Consider the following 21,900-nt stretch of genomic DNA (forward strand, 5'->3'; position numbering starts at 1 on the left):
TCAAGGGATGAAATAATATGGGGACTATTCTCTAAATATAGGGAACTTAAACTAGAAACCAATTATGTAAACATGACTAAAAAAATCCCTGAATATTTAGAGATTGATGATGGGTAAAAGAAGAAATCATATTGTGAATTAGAATGTAATTTGATCTGGGTGGTCATGAAAACACAACATACAAAAATTAATTCATATAAAAAATACAACATTTCGTAATTCTGAGGAATTTATAAGTTCATAACAAAATGAAATTTTGTTTTATCTTGTGCTAATTTGTTTGTTATATTTTTTCAAGGACTTTGTTTATTTGTTTATTTGATCTTTGAAATTGTAGGGTTGGTTTGTGTAATTACACGTTTTTCTTGGTATCCTCTTATTATCTTTTTAATGATTGTAAGAATCTCTAATGATAACTCCTCTTTGATTCCTCATACTGGTGACTTGTATTCTGTCTTGTTGGGGACAGAGTAACTAGAGCTTTGTAAAAACAACATTTTAGTTGAATTTTTCACAGAATCAGCTTCCTAATTTGTTTAGATTCCCTACCATTTCTATTTTATTCTTTCCTGTTCTTTCTCCCTCTGTTGTTACCTTGGCTTAACTTTGCTCTTCTTTATCTAAGCTTCTTCAGGCAGAATATTGGGACCTAAGGTTTTTGACTTTTCTTATGTTGGATTTTAACCATAAAGCTATATACCTACTCTGAGATACACAAATTTTGATACGTTTATTTTTATTATCAATAGCACAAAATGAAAACAAACTGAATTTCTCAATTTATTCAGAAAGAGCATTTGATTAAATTTAAAATTATGATTTAAAAAATGCTTATCAATCTAGAAATATAAAGGAACACCCTGAAATTGATATAGTTAATTTATTACAAAGCCACAGTAAGTCAATACTTAATAAAATGTTGATCGTTTTACCTCTGTGGGCAGGAGCCAGACAAGGAGGCCCACTGCCAATAATTCAACAATGTACAGGAGACCCTCGCTAGTGCAAGAGGGGAACAAAGAATAATAAATGATATGAAAACTGGGAAGAAAGAGCAACATCATTCTGGTTGGAAAATGACATTGCTGCAATAATATGTAAGTAAAATAGATAAATTCCTAGAGCTATTAAGCTAAGTTGGCAAGATTGCTGGGTAAACATCAACATATAAAACTCACTATATTTCCATAAACTAGTAACAACCAAACAACTAGTTTGAAATGAATAACATAAAGAATCTATAGCACTTAGGAAATAAAGCTAATGAAGTAAGTATAAGACCTCTGTTCTACAAACTACATTGTAACAGGGAATTAAAGATGATGTGCCAAAAATGAACTACAAATCTTATTTCTGGAAGACTCAGTCATTAAGATATTAAGTCTCCCTAAATTGATAAACAGGTTCAATGCAATCCTAGTATGAATCTCAGCAGGATTGTGTGTGTGTGTGTATGTGTGTGTGTGTGTGTTATAGACAGATTAATTAAAAAATACATGTGAACATTCAAGAACTTATAATAGAATGGGGCATCTTGAGGTATAAACTGAATAACTTACTCAAGCAAATATCAAGGTTAATTTATTACAAAGACACAAAAATGAAGACAGTGTTCGGTGTTGTAATAGAACAAAATGATGATTCCAGAAACTTACACATACATATATTGTTACTGGATTTATGACAAAGGAATTACTGCAAGTTGTGGGAGGAAGGTCTTTTCAACAAATGCCACTTGGTGAATTGGATAACCATATTATAAAAAAAAATAATGTTGATCCCTATCTCACACCATATGCAAAAAGTAATGTGAGTTGTGTTAGACGCCTACATGTGAAAGATAAAACAACAAAGATTTGGAAAAGACATAGAAGAATATCTTCTTGAATTTAGGGTGAAAATTATTTCCTAAACAGTGTATCAAAAGATTCTAATCACAAAAAAATGGACTAATTGGACTTCATTAAAGTTAAACACTGGTTCATCAAAACCACAATGAGGGTGACAAGGAATTCATGTACCAGGAAGACTCCTAGCAATACATAATATGAGATAAAAATATTGTTAAACGTGTTTGCCCAGCATCCATATCTGTCATGTTTTATAAATAAATAACAAAAAAATTGAGAAAAATAATTTGTTCACAAAAGAGGATACTAGAATTAAGCATTGCTGAGAGATACTCTGTAAACTACCTGCCTGCTACTTGGTCCATGTGCCTGCCTGTTCTTTGACTCAAATGAGTCAGATAATATGCAGCCCTCCAGTTCACCCTGGACTATTTGAGATAGCTTGCTTCTTCAAGCTCAGAACTTCTCTCATCTCCAAGCTGAGCACAGCCTCCTCCTGCCAGTCGCCATAGCTAAGGCTCACCATGGTGACCCTGTGGAGATAATCCTAACGGCCAATGGTCCGTTTCCCATAATTCCAGTTATTCAACATGTTACAACTCCCAATAGTTTGACAGCCTATATCCACATTTAGGGAAAACCTTTTTTTTTATTTTTATTTTCCTAGTGCAGCTTGGCAAAAGACAAAAATGGTTCACCTTTAGTATCTCCCGCTGCAGCCTCCGTGTTCATTTTCTCAAGCACAAAAGGTGAGGATTTGACTTTTCATTTGTGTTCCCAGAGGGCCCGTGCTGGTGAGTTCCCCTGAGCGGACGAAGCAATTCCAAGCTACAAATTGTCCTTCAGCTAATCTATTAATAAGGAAGGAAGATTAGAAGGTAGGAAGAGGGAAGAAAGGAGAAGGAAGGGAGGAATGAGACAGGGAGGAAAGGTGGAGAGAAATAAAACAAAGGAAGGCCCTTTTTCTCAGGCTCTAACCTCAAGTTATTATAACACTTTTCCAATTCTCATTTAAAAGACTAGGTAAACATTGTGTGGGAACTTTCTTCCTTCGAATCCAAGAAATATTCAAAGATTTTAAAATGTCACAAGAGCAAACACCTGCAGCTCAGCACTGTAACTATTTTTAAACCAGGAGGAGGAGAAAACATGGGGAGCGAAGGGCTCCGTTTTAAGCCCTTAGGTATAGCAGACAGTGTGACAGCAGTACCTGAAGATCTCGTCCAGGTGGTGTAAATCATTCTATTTTAGAAAAAGGGAAAAACTGTATGAAAGCATATGTGGGGATATGCAGTAGAATATCAAGATTTCCCTGCTCTTCGTGTCTGGAAGTGATTGACACTTGGATAATATTGTGACCCCATGAAGATGGGCACCACACCTCCTTTCTTCCCAGGATTTAGTAACCCCCTCCTCTATCATTTATTCCTCATTTAATCTTTAGACATTCCCTTGCCCTGGGGCACACTGGGAGCTTTCAAAGATTCTGAGATAGGGGAGGCTCCATTGCTTCTCTCTTAGAGAATTGGCACTTTCAGTCCAATTTCCTTCTGTGAGAAGCAGCAATTATATATATTTTTTTCTCTAAGGTCCACTGTCTATGATATTTTCACTTGCTGGCTATTGTCTTCTTGTCCTTCTTGTCCCCTGTACTTGACTGTCCTTCTCAGAACAAATAAGAGAAGCTAAGGCAAGGACACCAAGGAGGATGCTTGAGGGCAGATCCCTTGCTTATCTGTGTATTTTTTTTCCTGTTTTTTTTTTGGGGGGGGGTACCAGGGATTGAACTCAGGGGCACTTGACTACTGAGCCCCCACATCCTCAGCCCTATTTTGTATTTTATTTAGAGACAGGGTCTCACTGAGGTACTTAGAGTCTCACTTTTTCTGAGGCTGGCTTTGAACTTGCCATCCTCCTGCCTCAGCCTCCTGACTTTTAAGAATTAAAACAAACCTTCTATTGTCTCTGCTACTGTCACTGCTCTGAAGCCTTGTGGACTGTCCAAAACCTCCTGGCCCACACTGGCCCCATCTCCTGTTGTCAAGGAAGTTGGAAAAAGACGAGATTTGTGCCCTCTTTTCCCCTGTGTGTGTTATAAAGAGGCACTCTTGAAGTGGTTATCTTCATGGTGAGGGTAATATCACACGCTCAGAAAGGAACAGGTTTTTTTTGTTGTTGTTTGTTTATTTTAAAATATATTTTAACTACACAACAGCAGTGGAAAGCATCACAATTCTTATTACACATATAGGGCATAATTTTTCATATATCTGTATATAAAGTATGTTCACATCAATTTATGCCTTTATACATGTGCTTTGTTTTTTTTTGTATTACAATTCTTAATACTCATATATACCACAATTTTTGTATCTCTGTTTGTATGTTGACACCCAATTCAAGTCTTCATACATGTACTTTGGATAATGATGTCCATCACATTTCACCATCCTTGCTAATCCCCTGCCCCCTTCTTTTCCCTCCCACCCCTTTTCCCTATCTAGAATTCATCTATTCCTCCAATGCTCACCCTCCCTACCCCACTATGAGTCAACCTTCTTATATCAGAGAAAACATTCGGCATTAGTTTTTTTGGTATTGGCTAACTTCACTTAGCATTAATTTCTCCAGCGCTATCTATTTACCTGCAAATGCCATGATTTTGTTCTCTTCTATTGCTGAGTAAAATTCCATTGTGTATATATGCCACATTTTTTTTATTCATTCATCCACTGAAGGACATCTAGGTTGGCTCCACAGTTTAGCTATTGTGAATTGTGCTGTTATAAACATTGACGTGGCTGTGTCCCTGTAGTATGCTGTTTTTAAATCCTTTGGGTATAGTTCGAGAAGAGGAATAGCTGGGTTAAATGGTGGTTCCATTCCCAGATTTCCAAGGAATCTCCATACTGCTTTCCATTTTGGCTCCACCAATTTGCAGTTCCACCAGCAATGTATGAGTGTACCTTTTCCCCCACATCCTCGCCAACACTTGTTTTCTTCATAATAGCTGCCATTCTGACTGGAGTCAGATGATATCTTAGAGTAGTTTTGATTTGCATTTCTCTGATTGCTAGAAATGAGGAACATTTTTTCATATATTTGTTGATTGATTGTATATCCTCTTCTGAGAAGTGTCTATTCAGGTCCTTAGCCCATTTGTTGAGTGGGTTATTTGTTTTTTTCGGTGTTTAGCTTTTTGAGTTCGTCATATACCCTAGAGATTAGTGCTCTATCTGATGTGTGAGGGGTAAAAATTTGCTCCCAGGATGTAGGCTCTCTGTTTACCTCACAGATTGTTTCTTTTGCTGAGAAGAAACTTTTTAGTTTGAATCCATCCCATTTATTGATTCTTGGTTTTAATTCTTGCACTACGGGAGTCTTATTAAGGAAGTTGGGGCCTAATCCCACATGATGAAGATTAGGGCCTACTTTTTCTTCTAACAGACGCAGAGTCTCTGGTTTAATTCCTAGGTCCTTAATCCATTTTGAGTTAAGTTTTGTGCATGGTGAGAGATAGGGGTTTAATTTCATTTTGTTGTATATGGATTTCCAGTTTTCCCAGCACCATTTTTTGAAGATACTATCTTTTCTCCAGTGCATGTTTTTGGCACCTTTGTCTAATATAAGATAATTTGTGGGTTAGTCTCTGTGTCCTCTTTTCTGTACCATTGGTCTACTGGTGTGTTTTGATGCCAATACCATGCTGTTTTGTTACTATTGCTCTGTAGTATAGTTTTAGGTCTGGTATAGCGATACCACCTGCTTCACTCTCAGGAAGGAATAGGTTTTAGAACAACAGTTGGTAAAAGCAGGGCCCAAGTGTTTTGTTGAATGTCAAAGGTTGTCTCTTTAAATAATCAACTTCCTATGTGCCTATCCAGAATGGAGGACCGACACTGGGGGGCCAGGGCAGCCTAACTGTTCACAAGGTATAATGTCTAATCTGAATTGTCAATTTGATTGGATTAAGATATGCTTTGGATTCAGAGATGCCTACTATTAAGGGACATCTGAGTATGTCAACAATTGATTGGCATGTGGGATAGCAAACTGAAGTGGAGACCTTCCCTAAGCCAGCATTGTTCAATGGATTGGAGGCTTGGATGGAATAAAAGTTGGAAGAACAAGGAAGCAGCAGCAAATGCAAGCTCTTCCTGAATGGGTTCTTGATAGCTGCTGCAATCACCTGAGGACATCAGACTCCAGCTCCTTCACTCTTCAAAAGTGGACTTTGCCCAGTGATTCTCTAGGGAGTTTCCAGACCTTCAGTCCTAGATTGGGGTAGCATCATTGATCCCTCTTGTTCTGAGGATTCAGCATCTTGGACTGTGCAGCTACTGGTTCCTCCAGTTCTCTAGCCTGCCAACGGCTATTGTGGGACTATACAGCTTTTGGTTGTGTGAGCCAATCAAATAAATTCCATACACACACACACACACACACACAAACACGACATATAGTATATATCTGTATATATGACACATATATCCTGTATGTTATATATATCTGTATTATATATATCCTATGTTATATATATAGCCTGTATGATAAATATACATATATATGTGTGTGTGTATATATATATATATATATCCTGTTGTTCTGTTCCTCTAGAGAATCCTGACTAATACACAGAGTTACCTAGGAAAGGAGATAAACAGTTCCACCTGAGATAAGGTGACTGAGGGGATCTGGAGAAATAATTGCAAAAATATTGGGGTGGAATATTAGCCAGGATTGATGGTTGAAAAGTGATGATTTGTTGACTTTCAGATCTAGACTAGAAATAGAAAAAATAAAGTGATTGTTCAGAGTAACCCAAAAGAAGGAATTTCCTATGTAAGGTCTTACATAAACAAAGATACATTTTAATTATTATCTTAGAATAGCCAGTCTTGTATAAAAATATGCTGCATTTCCCCCATGCCTCTGGTGAAGTGGGTTTTGCTATAATTGGAATATCTGACATAAGAATAGTTTGCGATTCATGCCTGCACTGTGTGGTGAGATGCAGGTGTAATAATCTTATTTTGGGGAAGATCCAAATAGAAGTATTTTGTGTCAAATTAAACATACTTTTATCATGCATGCTTTTTAATTTGTGCATCAGAATATGTGACCCATATATAGGGAACATAATTGATAATAATGGTTTTTCCAAAGTCATAGTCATAGAAAGAGCTCTAAGACTATGTGGTACCTGGAAAGCTCAGTAAAGATGATGTTGGTGTGGGTTAGTGCCATGTGTGCACAGTGCATGTGGCCTTGTTGTGCCCCCATTGGTGGATGATCTCTTGCTGTGTAAGGTAGATGGGGGTCAGCAAAGTAAAGTAAAGGTTGTTACCAGATGGAATTCTGGTTTCAGATAAAGATGACCAAATTAACCCAGATTATATCATGTGCACAGATGCTGTTATGGTTTAGATATGAGGTATCCCTCAGAAGCTCATCTGAGAGATAATGCAGGAATTTTCAGAAGTAAAATGATTGAGTTATAGAGAACCTTAACCTGATCACTGGATTAATCCACTGAAATAAATTAACTGTACAGCAACTGTAGGCAGGTAGGGTGTAGATGGAAGCAATAGGTCACTAGGGAGTGACTTTGAGTTGAATGTTATTTCCCTGGTGAGTGGAGAACTCTGTCTGCTTCCTTGTGGCCATGTCTGAGCTGCTTTTCTCCACCATATTCTTTTTCCATGATCTTCTAACTCACCTTAGACCCAGAGAAATGGAGTCAGCACTCTATGGACTGAGACCTCTGAAATCATGATCCAAATGAACTTTTCCTCCTCTAATTTTTCTTGTCAGGTCTTTTGGTCACAGCAACAAAAAAGCTGCCTAAAACATATGCTGTGACTAGAAATAAAATGGAAAGTAGCACTGATGAAATGTATAACTAAATATATAGGTTTTTAAAATCATAATTATTAGTGCATATTAATTGTACAAAATAATGGGCTTCATCGTGACAATTTCATACATGCATATAATGGACATGTATAGTATCCATACTCCCCACTTCTCTCTCCCCACTCCCCCTCCATTACCCTAACTATCCTCCTTCTACTTGCATATCATACATTTCTTCCTAGATTCACATATGAGAAGGATGTGAAACTTGTCTTTCTGAGTCTGACTTATTTCACTTAACATAATGATCTCCAGTTCCATTCATTTTCCTGCAGATGACATGGCTTCATCCTTCTTTATGTCTGAATTATACACCATTGTGTATATTTAACACATTTTATGTATCCATTCATCTGTGAGCATCTAGGAAGATTTCATAACTTAGCTATTCACAATAGACCAATAAACCTGGGTATTCAGGTGTCTATTGTAGGCTGACTTTGATTCCTTTTGATATGTACCAGGAGTGATATGGCTGGATCATATGGTAGTTCTATTGCAGCTTTTTGAGGAACCTCCATACTGTTTTCCACAATGTCTGTATTAATTTACATTCCTACCAACAGTGTATAAGGTTCCCTTTCCCTACACCCTCAACCAGCATTTTGTATTAATTAATTTATTTTTTTGCTAATAATTCTGACTGGAGGGGCTGGGGATGTGGCTCAAGCAGTAGCGCGCTCGCCTGGCATGCGTGTGGCCGATCCTCAGCACCATATACAAACAAAGATGTTGTGTCTGCCGATAACTAAAAAATAAATATTAAAATTCTCTCTCTCTCTCTCTCTCTCTGTCTCTCTCTCTCTCTCTCTTTAAAAAAAATTCTTACTGGAGTGAGGTGGTATCTCAATATCATTTCAATTTGCATTTTCCTGATGTTGAACATTTTTAAAAACACATTTATTGGCCATTTGTGCTTTGTTTGAGAAGTGCCTGTTCAGTTCTTTTATCTATTTATTAATTGAATTATTTTTTGTTGTTGTCATTAAATTTTTTGAGTTCTTTATTTTTCTGAATATTAATCCTCTGTCAGATGAATAGCTGAAAAAAGATTTTCTTCCATTCTCTAGGCAGTCTCTTCGCTCTGTGGATGGTTTCCTTTGCTGCTCAGAAGCTAAAGAAAAGACCTTAAAAGATACTGTTTTTTTTTTTTTTTGGTTAAAATGTAGACTTTGAGTTCCACTGCTTGAATTTGTACTGCAGCTCTGTCACTCGGTGACCACTGCAGCTCCATTTCTTGTGTGCATATGATTATCATAATTGTACTTATAAAACAATGAGCAGAGTGGCTTAGCACATCATAGACTTTCATCCAATGCTGGTCATTATTTTTTGTGTATTAGACCAAATGAAAATTCGCTTGATCTCCTTTCAATTGCTATTAATTTTGAAAACCTATTTTCTTGTATATTTATTTGAAAAGGAAATGATTCAAGTTTTTGGCTTCCCTGAAGGTGTTTTGTTGATAACTAACTTGAGTTGTTAAGGCATGCATATAAAACCACATGAGTATATGGATGTATATGTGTGTTCATGATTGTGTGGATGTGTGGATGTGTGCTAATACTTGAGTGTATGCACATATATATGCCTATTGATGGTTGTTGTGTGACTTTTCTGGGGCTGCTGTGAAAAAACAACCATAAATTTGGTGGCCTAAAGCGGCAGCAATTGCTCTCTCACTGTTATAGAGGCTAGAAGGCTGATGTCAGTATCATTATGCCAAAAGGAAGGTGGGGTGGCGCTGAGCTTCCTGCAGAGGCTGAGGGGAGCCCCTGAACCTTGCTTCTTCCAGCTTCCAGCTGCCAATCCTTGAATTATAGCCGCATCACTCCACTCTCTGCCTCTGTATTTACAAGGCATTTCCCTTTTCTCTGTGAGAATCTCTCTTTGCTACTCCTTTATACCATAAAACACTTGTGATGCTATTTAGGCCCATCTGTATAATCCAGGATGATCTCCCCATCACAAGGTCATTATTAACGTTAGCAAAGAACCTTTTTTCAAATAAGGTAAGAGATTTCTTGGATCTCTGGAAGGATACTTTTCAACCCATTATAGGTGTATATATGTGTATGAGTATATGTGTGGGGGTCTTGGGTGAGTATAGATGTATGTACATATATTGGTATGATTGTTATGTGTATGTGTGAATGTATTTATATGTAGGTGTTTGTTGTGTGTGCATGTATGGGGGCTATGAACGTGTATGTATATGTGTACAAGCATGTGTATACTCGTGGGCATATTGGTGTGCATATATGAGTACATGCATGAATGTGTATATGTGTGTGAATGGGTAATGAGCATGCATGCATGTTTGTAATACATGTGGGTATTTTTTATGAAAAGTAGGTTATTCATCTGACCTTTGCCTAAGATATTTTATTAGAGTTCTGAAATGTGAAACAGTTGGAAGTCTGTTCTAATGAATCAGTATTCTCTTAACAGATGGCTGAATAAACACAATGTTTCTACCTTCCCAGAAATCATCTTAAGCACAAAATTGTTATGGTTTGTGAGAAAAGAGCAACCCTGTTTAAATGCTAGTAAACAAGGAAGCACATACCTCTCTTACCTCTGTCTGAACCTCAGAAAGAGGACCCAAGTGGGAGTTCAACTTAATGAAAAATGCATTAGGAGCTGTCCTGATGACCCAGAGGATCTATTGCTCATTTTAATCTCAGCCAACCAGGTAAATAGGCGCTGGTCCATGAACCCTGGCTCCGAACAAATCAGGGAAAACTTAATGACAGACAGTGGCTCTAAATGAGGGTTTAAGCTTTCTTTCCCCGCCGCCCCCCAGCATTTAAAACCTGCCTGTGGAAATAACAGTTAAGTTTTATGAGGACTGGAATGTATTCAAATCTGCCTTGGTGTTTGGTGCAAGAAAGAGATTAGGGAAGACAGAGCCAAGGTTGAGCTAACGCTAAGAGGACAACTTTTAAAAAGCTTAAATATATATTTAGTATATATTATTTTACATATAAACTGACATATGTAAATGTTTAAAATAATTATTTTAGGCATCTATATATACTGGAAAAATGCAAGCGAGAGCCTATTCAATGATTTGTAGAGCACTCCACTAGCTATTGTGGAGATGACCAAGGTAATAAAGGAGTAGTATCCAGCTTGATCAATTAATAATCTATTGTGGAATATAAATTGAGGCAGGAATATGTGACATACAAGCACATATAAGACAATTTCATGGAGGCACACAACTGTGAGAAGGGCAGCAGCTGTGGTGCATTTGAAGAGTAGGAGGTTCATCATTATGGCCTTGATCCATGACTAAGAAATTGATAGAGCTGACTCTAGGGAAGACAAAAACTAGTTGTAACATGGTGAGTAAAGATGGGAAAATGCAGGGCCTATTGGAATAATATAACCCATCTTTGTGGAACATATGCTACCTTGAACAGGATTCCTGAACCTAAGGAGTGTTGATATCTTGGATCAGATCAATCATCAATCACTGATGTAGGGCTTTCTGTGTATGGTAGGATATATGACAGCATCGGTGGTCTCTACACACTAGATGTCAATACCACCTTGCCTTCCCTGACCTCACCTCCCATGTTGTGATAAAAAAAAAATTTCTCCAGATAGTGCCAGATGCCTCCTGGCAGCTAACAGCCTCTAGTTGAGAACCACTGCTCCAGGACACTGCTACTCTCCTGTAGCACCAGCATCAGCTGGGAGCTTGTTAGAAATGCAGAACCTCAGGTCTCACCCAGACCTACTAAAGCATTCTGCATTTTAACAAGATCCCCAGGTGACTCATGTTCATGTTAATATCTGAGAGCTACTACTTTGAGGACTAGTACAAGAAAGGGCTGTTAATACTGGTTGGAGTCAGATAATGAAAAGATTTGAACATTTTGCTACAAACTTCGTAGCTATGCAGCTAAATTCGTTTTTCCTTTCATTGCAGATTTATTTCAGGAATACTAGACTGGCAGTTCAATATTGCCTCTTTAACCTTCTTGCCTTTCTTATAACTTCAAATTTAATATTTAGGAGAACAGCACATGCCAGCTAAAAAAATCAGTATAGTCTCTCTTGTGTCTGTAACTTCTTTGGGGGCCTGTAGGGAAACACTTTAAGAAGGAGCAGACTCTGTTCATTTTCCCCAGATATTTATTCTTTCCTTCCTGGAAAAGACAGTGATGGTTTCAATTCCAACAGCTGTCTTTAAAGTTTGAGAAGAGCCATGGTCTAAATATGGTAGAGCACTAAGTCAGAAGGAACCTGGCCAGAGAGAAAAAAAGAGATAAAATTGATCCCAATCTTGTAAGGCACTGTTTTATTTTCTTTTTACATTTCTTGTTTTTAGATATACATGAGAATAGAATATATTTGACACATTACACATACATAAAGTCCAACCCATTCCAATTAGATCCTGTTCTAAAGCCACTGTTTTTCAGAGATCTCTTACTCAGATAAATGCAACTCCTAACTGACTGAGATTGCTGATGTGATGGGTGCACTGGAGGAAAGGAAACCCATGCAGAAACTATTGTAAGAGTCTGGGTGAGAAATGGGAAGAACATGGATGGAAGTGAAGAGAGGCATTGAGAACCTCCTATTCTTTGGAGGTATGATAATATTTTTGCTTATCCCTGGTGTTGGGGAAGGTTATGAGCCTTATAAACATTTAAAAGTCAAGGCAAGGAGTGGAAGCTAGAGAGATAAAAGGAATAGAAAGGTGGAGGAATATCTCATGAAAATCGAAGAGGAAAGAGGAAAGAGATGGGGATGGGGAGGAGGGAGTCAGGGAAAGGAGAATTTCTGGGGAATGATATTGGCCAAAATGCATTGTGTGCATGTATAAATATGTGACAACGAATCCCACCATTATGCACAACTATGATGCACCTGTAAAAATATGGAAAAAAATAAAAGAAGAGGAGTGTGCTTGGGATTCTGTGATGAGTTTGGTTTTCATGTGTAGACCTGGAGGACGAAGAAGACATCAGCTAGGTGTGTAAGTCCAGAAGTTGCCCATGAAGATACGATACTGCTGGGGAGCAGATGAGAAGCAGCACTGAGGATTTACACACTGAAGGCAGGAGAAAGGGGTGATAATAAGTATCCATTGAACTGGATAGAAAAATCTATAGTAATGGGCTAGAGGCAGTTAAGGGGTTGCTGCTGAACAGGTTCCTCAGGAAGTATTTTCAATGGTATTTAAAATTGAAAGTACTGGGAGCTGTTTTGAGAAGGTCCACTCACTCAGGGGACACTTCCTCCCTGCAGTGGCCTTGACATCAATGAGATGAGACCTTTGCTGGCCCTCAGCAGTCAGGCTGAGGTGTGCTCCATCTTTGACAGACTCTTCTGAGTCATGAATCTTCAGACTGTCCTTCAGCTAATGCTGTCTTGGAAATTGTGGAGCCATGGTGCATAAATATGGTCAAGGGTTACTGGCTTCTAGGAAATATTATCATCTTTCTCTAGTCAATAGCTTGTGTATACTCCAAGGAATTAATTCCAAAAAAGTTATTGTATTAAATAGCTGTATACATAGGTCATATGCTAGATGTATTCTGGGATGGAAAGATGGGAACACCATGAAATACCCCTGGTGGAGTTTATGTGTATATGGAAATAAGATAGATGTGATCAATGTTTTATTTAGTACCATAGACTGCAGGGTGCCCTGGTCCTGGGTACTGCTAAAGATAGGACTCCTCATTTGTCCAAAATATTTGGGGTCTGTGTGTTTTCACTTCTTTTGGGGAACACTGTCATAGTTTTTCCTTCTTCTTCTTTTTTTATTCTCTTTTAGCATTTCCCTCTTCTCTATATAAAAACCTCAAGTTTCATCCATTTTCCTCTTTTCTCAATAAAGTTGCCCATTATACCCACTGTTTCTTACTTTGTGTCCATAGTCACTTATGGGCAAATATGGAATCCCTAAGCTGTGAAACCAGAAGTTTGCAATTTTTTTTAAAAAATATGCAACTCATTTGGCATCAAAATCTAAATTGACGTGAGGTATTTTGTGATATTTATTAATTCCTAGAATATTGATTTGTTTGTATGGAAGAAATGTTAGTGTGTTTGTTAAGAGTGCTGCCTTATGCCTTAGTAGGAGAAAGAATATCTTTTGAAAATTGGAAACATTCCAAATTCCAAAATAAATCGTGTCCCAAAGTCTTTGGATGAGGGAATGTGGGCCCGTCCTGTCCTCAAAATGCAGATGAGAATAGGAGGTTGTGATGAATGGGAAGATAGAGACAGCATGATCATCATGGGCAAGTGACACCCTATACTAACTGCAAAGCCTGTAAGAATCAACTGAAAAGCAAGTAGATGTAAGTAAGATCACTGAATCCAAAGCAAGCATCATGTAAGCAATTCAGCTCAGCATTAGCTTCTGGATGAATCTTGCAATTAGGAGAACTTCAGGAGCCTTGCTTAGCTCATTAGTGTAAATGACTGAGATCAAATGGAGTTTAAGGACGGCTTTGCCTGGTCTTGTACTCCAAAACCAGAAGCACAGCTCCTGCCTGCATGTGGGGCCAGCTCTCTACTTTGCCCTCCTGTGTCTCCCAGGCTCTTAGGGCTGGCAGATCTGACTAAAGAGCATCTATGAGGAGGGAACCACAGCCTGCTCCCCGGACTCTCCAAGCCCAGGCTGCCTGTCTAGTCCCTTTTCTCAGGTCCCATTGACTTGTTCCCAAGCTTCTAACTGGCTGGATTCTGCTCCCTGGCGTCCCTGCTCTTTTGCCTCTAATAATTGTCTGCTTGTCTCCAGCATCATGCCCCTCATGTCATCATAACTGTCAACTTTGATCTTTTTTAGAGATGACATTCAGACAGCTTTGTTGAAATTTTACCTACAGAGTGATTGTGCAGCATGTCATAGGAACAGCCCCAACAATCACAGAGACTCGCACAGCTGTGCCTACATGCCCAGAGAAGGCATTGAGCTTTGGTGACATTTTAAATCAGAACAGTGACTAATGATGCAAATGGAATGTAAACGATGAATCATACAAAATCATTAATTGTCTCTGTACTAGGAAAAACTGAAACAGTGGGGACTGTTTTGTAGGTACATTTTCAAGTCTCACAGATGAGCAGGGTCACGGAAGTCATACATCCACAGGATAACTTCCATGTTGCAAAATCTTCTTCCTTCGTCTTCCTTTCTCCTCCTCCTCCTTCCCTTCCCGACTCCCTTCCTTCCCTTTCTCCATTTCTCATTCATTAATCAGTCTTTTTATCTGAAGACAGAGATAATAACAGTATCCTCCTTATAAAGATAGTTGCAGGGATTAAATAAGCTGAGATTTTAAGGTGTGTGTGTGTGTGTGTATGTGTGTGTTTGTGTGTGTGTGTGTGTGTTTTGCGTGCGCATCTCAAGTGCTTTTAGTGCCTGGCCCAAAGTAAAGTGCTTTTTCTTGTTGGAACTGACCCTATGCCAGGCCCTGTTCTGGAAGGTAGCAACACAGACATGAAAAGCCTAGAACTTAAGTATGTCCGATATTTGGGTTCTCACAGGATGTGTTATTCTGAAGCATAAACTCTCACATGAGATGGACTAGATTTGAAAGTCATCTCCATCCTGTCACTCATTGATGATAAGACCTTGGGCAAGTTGCTTAATCACTATAAATCTTGGTCTCTTCCAATGGGGATAATAATATCAATGGCAAAATAATAATGTCTACTTTGTAGGTTTGTTATGAGAAATAAAGTTCATAAAAGCAAATGAAGTACTTCACAGAATACCCAAATAAGTAATAAATACTGAGTTCCTTTTTCCAAGGGTGCTCCTGATTATTGGTCCAAAGATGGTCCTTGACAACTGTTTTTTTTTTCTTCTTTCAGTTAATGGATATATTTTTCAAGTCTTTTTAGATATATATAATAGTAGAGTAAGAGTATATTTTGATGTATTATACATACATGAGGTATAACTTCCCATTCTTGTGGTTGTACACGATGTGGAGTTATACTGGTTGCGTATTCATATGAACATGGGAAAGTTATGTTAGATTCATTCTACTGTCTTTCCTGACAAAATCTTACATTAGGACCCTCATCCTCATGGATAGAATGGACATCTTGTCCTATGTCTAGTATTTATCTCACCTTTCATATTTTTTCCCATCTGTAACATGAATATAATAATAGTCCCTAATTCACAATGATGACTAAAGTCAACTAAGATAATGTAGGTAAAGAAATGAGTACAAAAAAACATGCCTAATGCATAGTTGATATTAAGTTGGCAACATTATGTTGTTTTTTATTAGTATTTGAGTCTGTGTTTGAAAAGAACTTGCACACCTGGATTTCTGAGGCTTTCCACACTCACTTTACTTTTATTTTATTAAATTTAAAAATTAAGTTATTTTATAATGTATTTTAATTTTTAGCAACTATTTTTTTCTTAATTCAATAGGAAACTATGTTCATCACTGCACAAAATCTCAGAATATTCTGTTTCCTCTTAGCTAACCGTATCCCTGGGCATTCTGGGAGTCATGGGAGATAAGTTGTTTCATGACAGCTGTACACGCTTGCCTAGCATTAGTTGGTGTTATGGCTTGGATCTAGAATGTCCCCCACCCCCAAAGACTCATGTGTTAAAGGGTTGGTCACCAGCTGACTGGACTATTGGGAAGTGACAAAAGTTTTAGAGGGTGGGACCATGTCTAGCTGGAGCAAGCCATTCATTTGGGTGATGTCACTGAAGGCCATATCGTGTCCCTGGCCCCTTCCTCTCTCTCTGCTTCTTGACCATCATGAGGTGAACAGCTTTCTCAGCCATGTGCTACCCACCATGATGTTCTGCCTCTCAAAGATCCAAGACAACAGGGCCGAGTGATCATGAACTAAAATCTCTGAAGCAATGAGTCCAAATATATCTTTCTTCTTTTAAGTTGATTTATCTCCAGCATTTTGTCAATGATAGAAAGCTAACATTTTGTATGCAGCCTCATAAGGAATATCACCAAGAATCATATGTTACCCCATAACTGATTATCTTCAGAGCAAGCATACACTTGGATAACTAAGTATACATTTTCTACTTTGGGACTGTAGTTTTTAAGTTTCTTTAAGTTTTTTTTTTTTTAAGTTTTTAAAAAAGCTTTTTAAGTCAGATTCAGAGATAGACGAATGTGATCAGGAAGAACGGATCTATATGGTCTGCCATTGTCCTGGTTTATTTCTGGCATGATTGCACACTAAGCAATGGTGATGCTGTCAGCAGCTACCATTTATTAAGCATTAGGCACTTCCCGTGCATCAGCTCATTTGTTCCAGAGAGCAACTCTGAGAAGTCTGTATTGGTTTCCTCTCTTAGCCATGAGAAACTAGATCCAGATTAAACAGCTTGCCCACGTTCACAAAATTCAAACTAATCTCAATATGCCTTAAAAGTTGTTTAAACTACAATGCGGTAGTTAGAACAGATTTAAGCAAATAAATAAAGAACAATACCAGATGCAGTGGCACATGCCAGTCGTCCCAGCAGCTCAGGAGACTGACAGGAGGATCATGAGTTCAATGCCAGCCTCAGCAACTGTGAGGCACTAAGCAACTCAGTGAGACCCTGTCTCTAAATAAAATACAAAATAGGGGTGGGGATGCGGCTCAGTGGCCAAGTGCCTCTGAGTTCAATCCCTGGTACACCTGCCCCCCCAAAAAAAATTAAAAATTTTTCAACAATAGTCTTTACTGAAGGGAAATAAATATTCTAGGAACACAAAGAATAAAAACACAAAATTGTAACGTTAAACTGTAGCTAAAGCATACTTTTCACAACCTCCAAGCCTTATTCCAACCCATACAGATATTTTAAAATCTAATCCAGCTGGGCACAGTGACTCATGACTGTAATCCCAGCAGGTGGGGAGGCTGAGGCAGGAGGATTGCAAGTTAAAGCCAGCCTAACAACTTAGGCCCTAAGCAGCATGTGAGACCAAGTCTCAAAATAAAAAATGAAAAGGGCTGGGGATGTGGCTTAGTGGTTAAGAACCCCTGAGTTCAATCTCTAGTACTCAAAAAAAAAAAAAGTAAAAAAGAAAGAAAGAAAAAAAATTAATCTAGTAAGCCAGAGCAGTTCATAAAACTTTTACCTCACTAAATTGTCAGGTAGATGAAGCTTATAATAAACAAACAGATAAGAGCAACCAAAAATTGCACACAAAGAGCTTTGGAAACATCTGAATACAAATCACTTTCTAAATGTAGGATGCTCTTATCATTGATTGTACAAGAAAACAAAACCTTAGACCTTCCTAGCATAGCAGTAATAATGAAGGAAAGCCCTTATGCTCAAAATGATTAAAGCATTTAACACACAAAATGAGCATTGGGGAGAAAATCTTGTCTTCATTTTTCTCAGTGTTATGACACACAATGAATATAATCTCCCTCAGGTTTTGCTAAACATCCAAGCTCTTTACTTTTCACTATTTTATTCATTTGAATTCACCTTGGATTTACTAAAGAGAGAGAGAAAGAGAAAAAAAAAGACCTCACAATAAATGAGAAGGTGTAGTTAACAAGGTACTTTAGTGGTTCTTCATAAAATCCATATAATAGTAAAGCGAACATCACCCTACCCTCAAGTTACACTGTTTGGTGGCCAAGGGTTTTATGGGGTGAGAGGAAGTGAATTCGTCATTAAAAGATAACTAATTAAAATTAAAGATGGAATAGGCCCTTCACCTTATGTTATGCCCACACAATATCTCACCGTTTTTGCTTCACATTCAAAGCATTTTAGAAAAAAGAAGATAGTAACTTCAAAGTAGGCTACAGTATTTACCAGGATGATATGCCTTCAAGTAGTCAGTGGAAGTAGGTGGGAGGTGACCGGCTGAAGGGAAATCGACTCTTCTTGTTCTCTCCCCATTACACCTTAGATGTCATGGATATCTTGGTATCTATTTACATTTTCAATTTCAGCACTCTCAAGCGATACTTATGGCCTCGATGTACACCATGTACACACTTAGAACATTTTGCTGAAAATTATATTTGAAATTGCTTTCCTTTTAATAAAAATAAAGCATTACTATTTACCAAATTTAACAAAGGGGAAAAAATGACAATGTTTGCAGTTCTGCAATCAAATAAGCAATGTGTTCATCTAGGTTGTCAAAAGACAAGATTAGAACAGATTTAGCCATAGATTTATTGGCTTTTATTCTGGATTTATGAATTGGAACAATCTCATTTCTATAAAATGGAAAGGGAGTTTCCATTGGTCAATGGCAGAACAGTGGGTTTTCTAAGGTGGCGACACAAACAGAATAATACAAAGAAGCTTGTTGGTTAATGCCCATTTAGTTCATGTTAATCTTTTAATATAAAGGTTAAATACAAAGGTTAAAGCATAATTAATTCCTAATTATACTGACTGTGGTAGAGTGGAATCTCCTATTTTCAGGAAAAGCTGGTCTGTTTGAGGATCCCTCTGCTTCCTTTAAATTTGGTTATGTTGAATTTTGTTGAGAGCCACAGCGGAAGGGGCCCCAGCAAACTTTCACACTGCCAGCTGATGATTGGCTCACAGCGCCCCAGCAACATCTAGCTGATTGGCTCCTCTGCGGTGATGCTCATTGGGCTGTTTCCCTGCCCTTTCAGACCACGGAGCTGCTCATTGGGGGACTTTTTTGGCTCTGCCCACACGACCCAGCCAATCGTCCTCAAGAGCAGGAGGATTGTGGGAGGTGGAGAGGCTTGTGGTTGAGAGAGAGGCTTGTGGGAAGCCGGTGGTGGCAGTTGGGCTCTGAGGGATTTTCCTGAGGAGCGGTTTTGTTTGGCGTGTGTGGTTCTGAAAATAAAGTTCCTTTCTTTTGACAAGTGGCTCCTGAATTGTGCCCAGCCAGACTGCGGCAGAATTTTAACATGAATGATTTCATTTTGGTTTATTCTTTTCTTTTGGAGCCTGATAGAAGAGCTTAGCTAAAAAACAACGGCCTTCCGTAGTTTTTTCTTTTGCAATGTATCTCTAAAATAATAAAAAGCAAAATTTTCCAAATATATGCCTGCTTTTTGCTTTTTCTTCCTTTTCTTATCCTTCTTCTTCTTCTTTTGTATTGTACATTCTAAATTTTCCAGGTCAGGAGCTATATCTGCCATTGTCATCATGGAGAACCCAGAATCTAGTACAGTGTCTGTACTATATGCTCAATGAACACTTTTGTTTTTTGCATAAAAAATATGTTGGGGACTTTCCATATCATTACATATCTTATAGCATCTTTTTGATGATGTGTAACATTCCATACTATGAATGTATTGTGATTTATTTAGCTTTTTTTTTTTTGCTTACCTAGGCTATCATTGATGTTTTTACTATTGTAAATGAAAGGAAATATTCATGCAGCAAAATATTTTCTTAGAAATTCCCTTTGACTCTTGGAATTGTTGGTACAAAAAATAGGTAAAAAAGAAACACTATAATTGTCAAAAAACCAGTAAACATATTTAAATATTTCTCATTGGCATATATATGCGTGTGTGTATATGTATGTGTATATATATGTGTGTGTGTGTGTGTGTATGTGTGTGTGTGTGTGCATATGTGTGGGTATTTTTTTCAACACTTTGTGACTTGTAGGTCTAAGTATGAGAGAAAAATCTATTCCTTTATGAGACTTTTTTTCTCAAGTGTACATTTTATGAAAAAAGTTATATATCTCCAAATTTTCAAACTGTAAAGACTATTGGTATTATCCTCTTTTGATTGTCAAGAGTCAATAGTAACAAGTGTCACAGATGCTCTCTTTCTTCTTTCCTTACCTAGCGTAACCTTGGCTTGTGGTCCCAAGAAGCATTTGAAATGGGTAACAGCTTCAAAGTCATGGAAGTTGCATAAATGACTGACATATTTTGTTCCTTGAGTACCCGCCAGTCCCCAGAAGCTAAGAGAATATCTTCCTCTCATCATTTTTCTACGGATCAGACCTAAGAATGACCTGTCAGGAGATAAAGATCTGCATGCAGTAGTTCATGAAGATTGATAGCAAAGTTCAAACTGATATATGCACCCCCCCAACCTGGTTTCATGGATGTCTGCATGGACAAGACCTAAGAGAATTGCCTTCTGATCTAGTACTGCAAAGGGTCACTTTGTTGTTCATCATTGTTCAGCATCTTACATCCAAGGAAGCCAAGCACAAGTTGTGCAAAGCGAGAAAGCTCTTGTGGGCACAGAAAGAATTCCTTATCTTGTGATCCAGGATGCTCACAACATTCACTTCCCTGATACCCTCCTCAAAGTGAATGACACCATTCAAATGGATTTGGAGCAAGACTTCTGATTTCAAATTTGACACTGGCAATCTGTGTATGATACCAGAGGTGCAAGTAACTTGGAAAGACAGAGACATCCTGGCTCTTTTGATATGGTTCATGTGAAAGATGCCAGTGGAACAGCTTTTCTGCCCAGCTCTCCAACATTTTAATTGTTGGCAACGTCAACAAAATATGGATTTCTCTTTTTGAGGACAAAGAATCCATTTTACCATTGCCAAAGAGAGAGACAAGAGAGTGGTGGCCAAACAGAGTGGTGGGTGAGATGGTTTCTAGTTGACATGTTGGAGGTCTCTGTTCTTAGTTAAAAAAATATATAGATCGATTGAATAGATACTCTCTAGCCACTGAAAGCCAAACTCCTTTGTCAGGATAAATGAAATTTCAGGAGGCGAAAACATTTTGTTGAATGGTGATCAGTAACTCATCCCAAATCTCATTTAAGAAAGTAAATACAGCTGGAGCAATAATGCATGTCCTAGAGGTGTCAGGCGAGAAAAGATTTAACACCACACAATAAACTATAAATAAACAAGATAATTCTGAAGAACCACTGCACATTCATTTGTGTCAAAGAAGGAATTTGGAAATAAGATAACCACCAACCAGCAATTGTGGTGATAGTAACATTTCAGAAGTCATTAGTGGAGAAAGAAAATTCATGATCAAGAAATAAAAATAAAGGAATTTTCCAATCATCTTTTGATTCTATAAGATGATGTAATTCACCCTCTTGAATATGACCCTTTAAATGTGTGAAACAAGCGAATGTCGTATAATTCAAGCATTTCCTGAAGTCCATGAAAGCAACTCACTTAAGCTTTCAAGTTGCATA

At 37.9% G+C, this 21,900-nt stretch overlaps 1 pseudogene; it reads left to right on the forward strand.

The window, feature by feature from the left end:
• LOC107153263 overlaps nucleotides 1-21,632 on the forward strand; it is a 46,680-nt pseudogene extending 25,048 nt beyond the window's left edge.
• The last annotated feature ends 268 nt before the right edge of the window (nucleotides 21,633-21,900 follow it).

This window comes from Marmota marmota, unplaced genomic scaffold (genome assembly GCF_001458135.2).
Source record: "Marmota marmota marmota unplaced genomic scaffold, marMar, whole genome shotgun sequence".
In the NCBI taxonomy this organism is placed as follows: domain Eukaryota; kingdom Metazoa; phylum Chordata; class Mammalia; order Rodentia; family Sciuridae; genus Marmota; species Marmota marmota.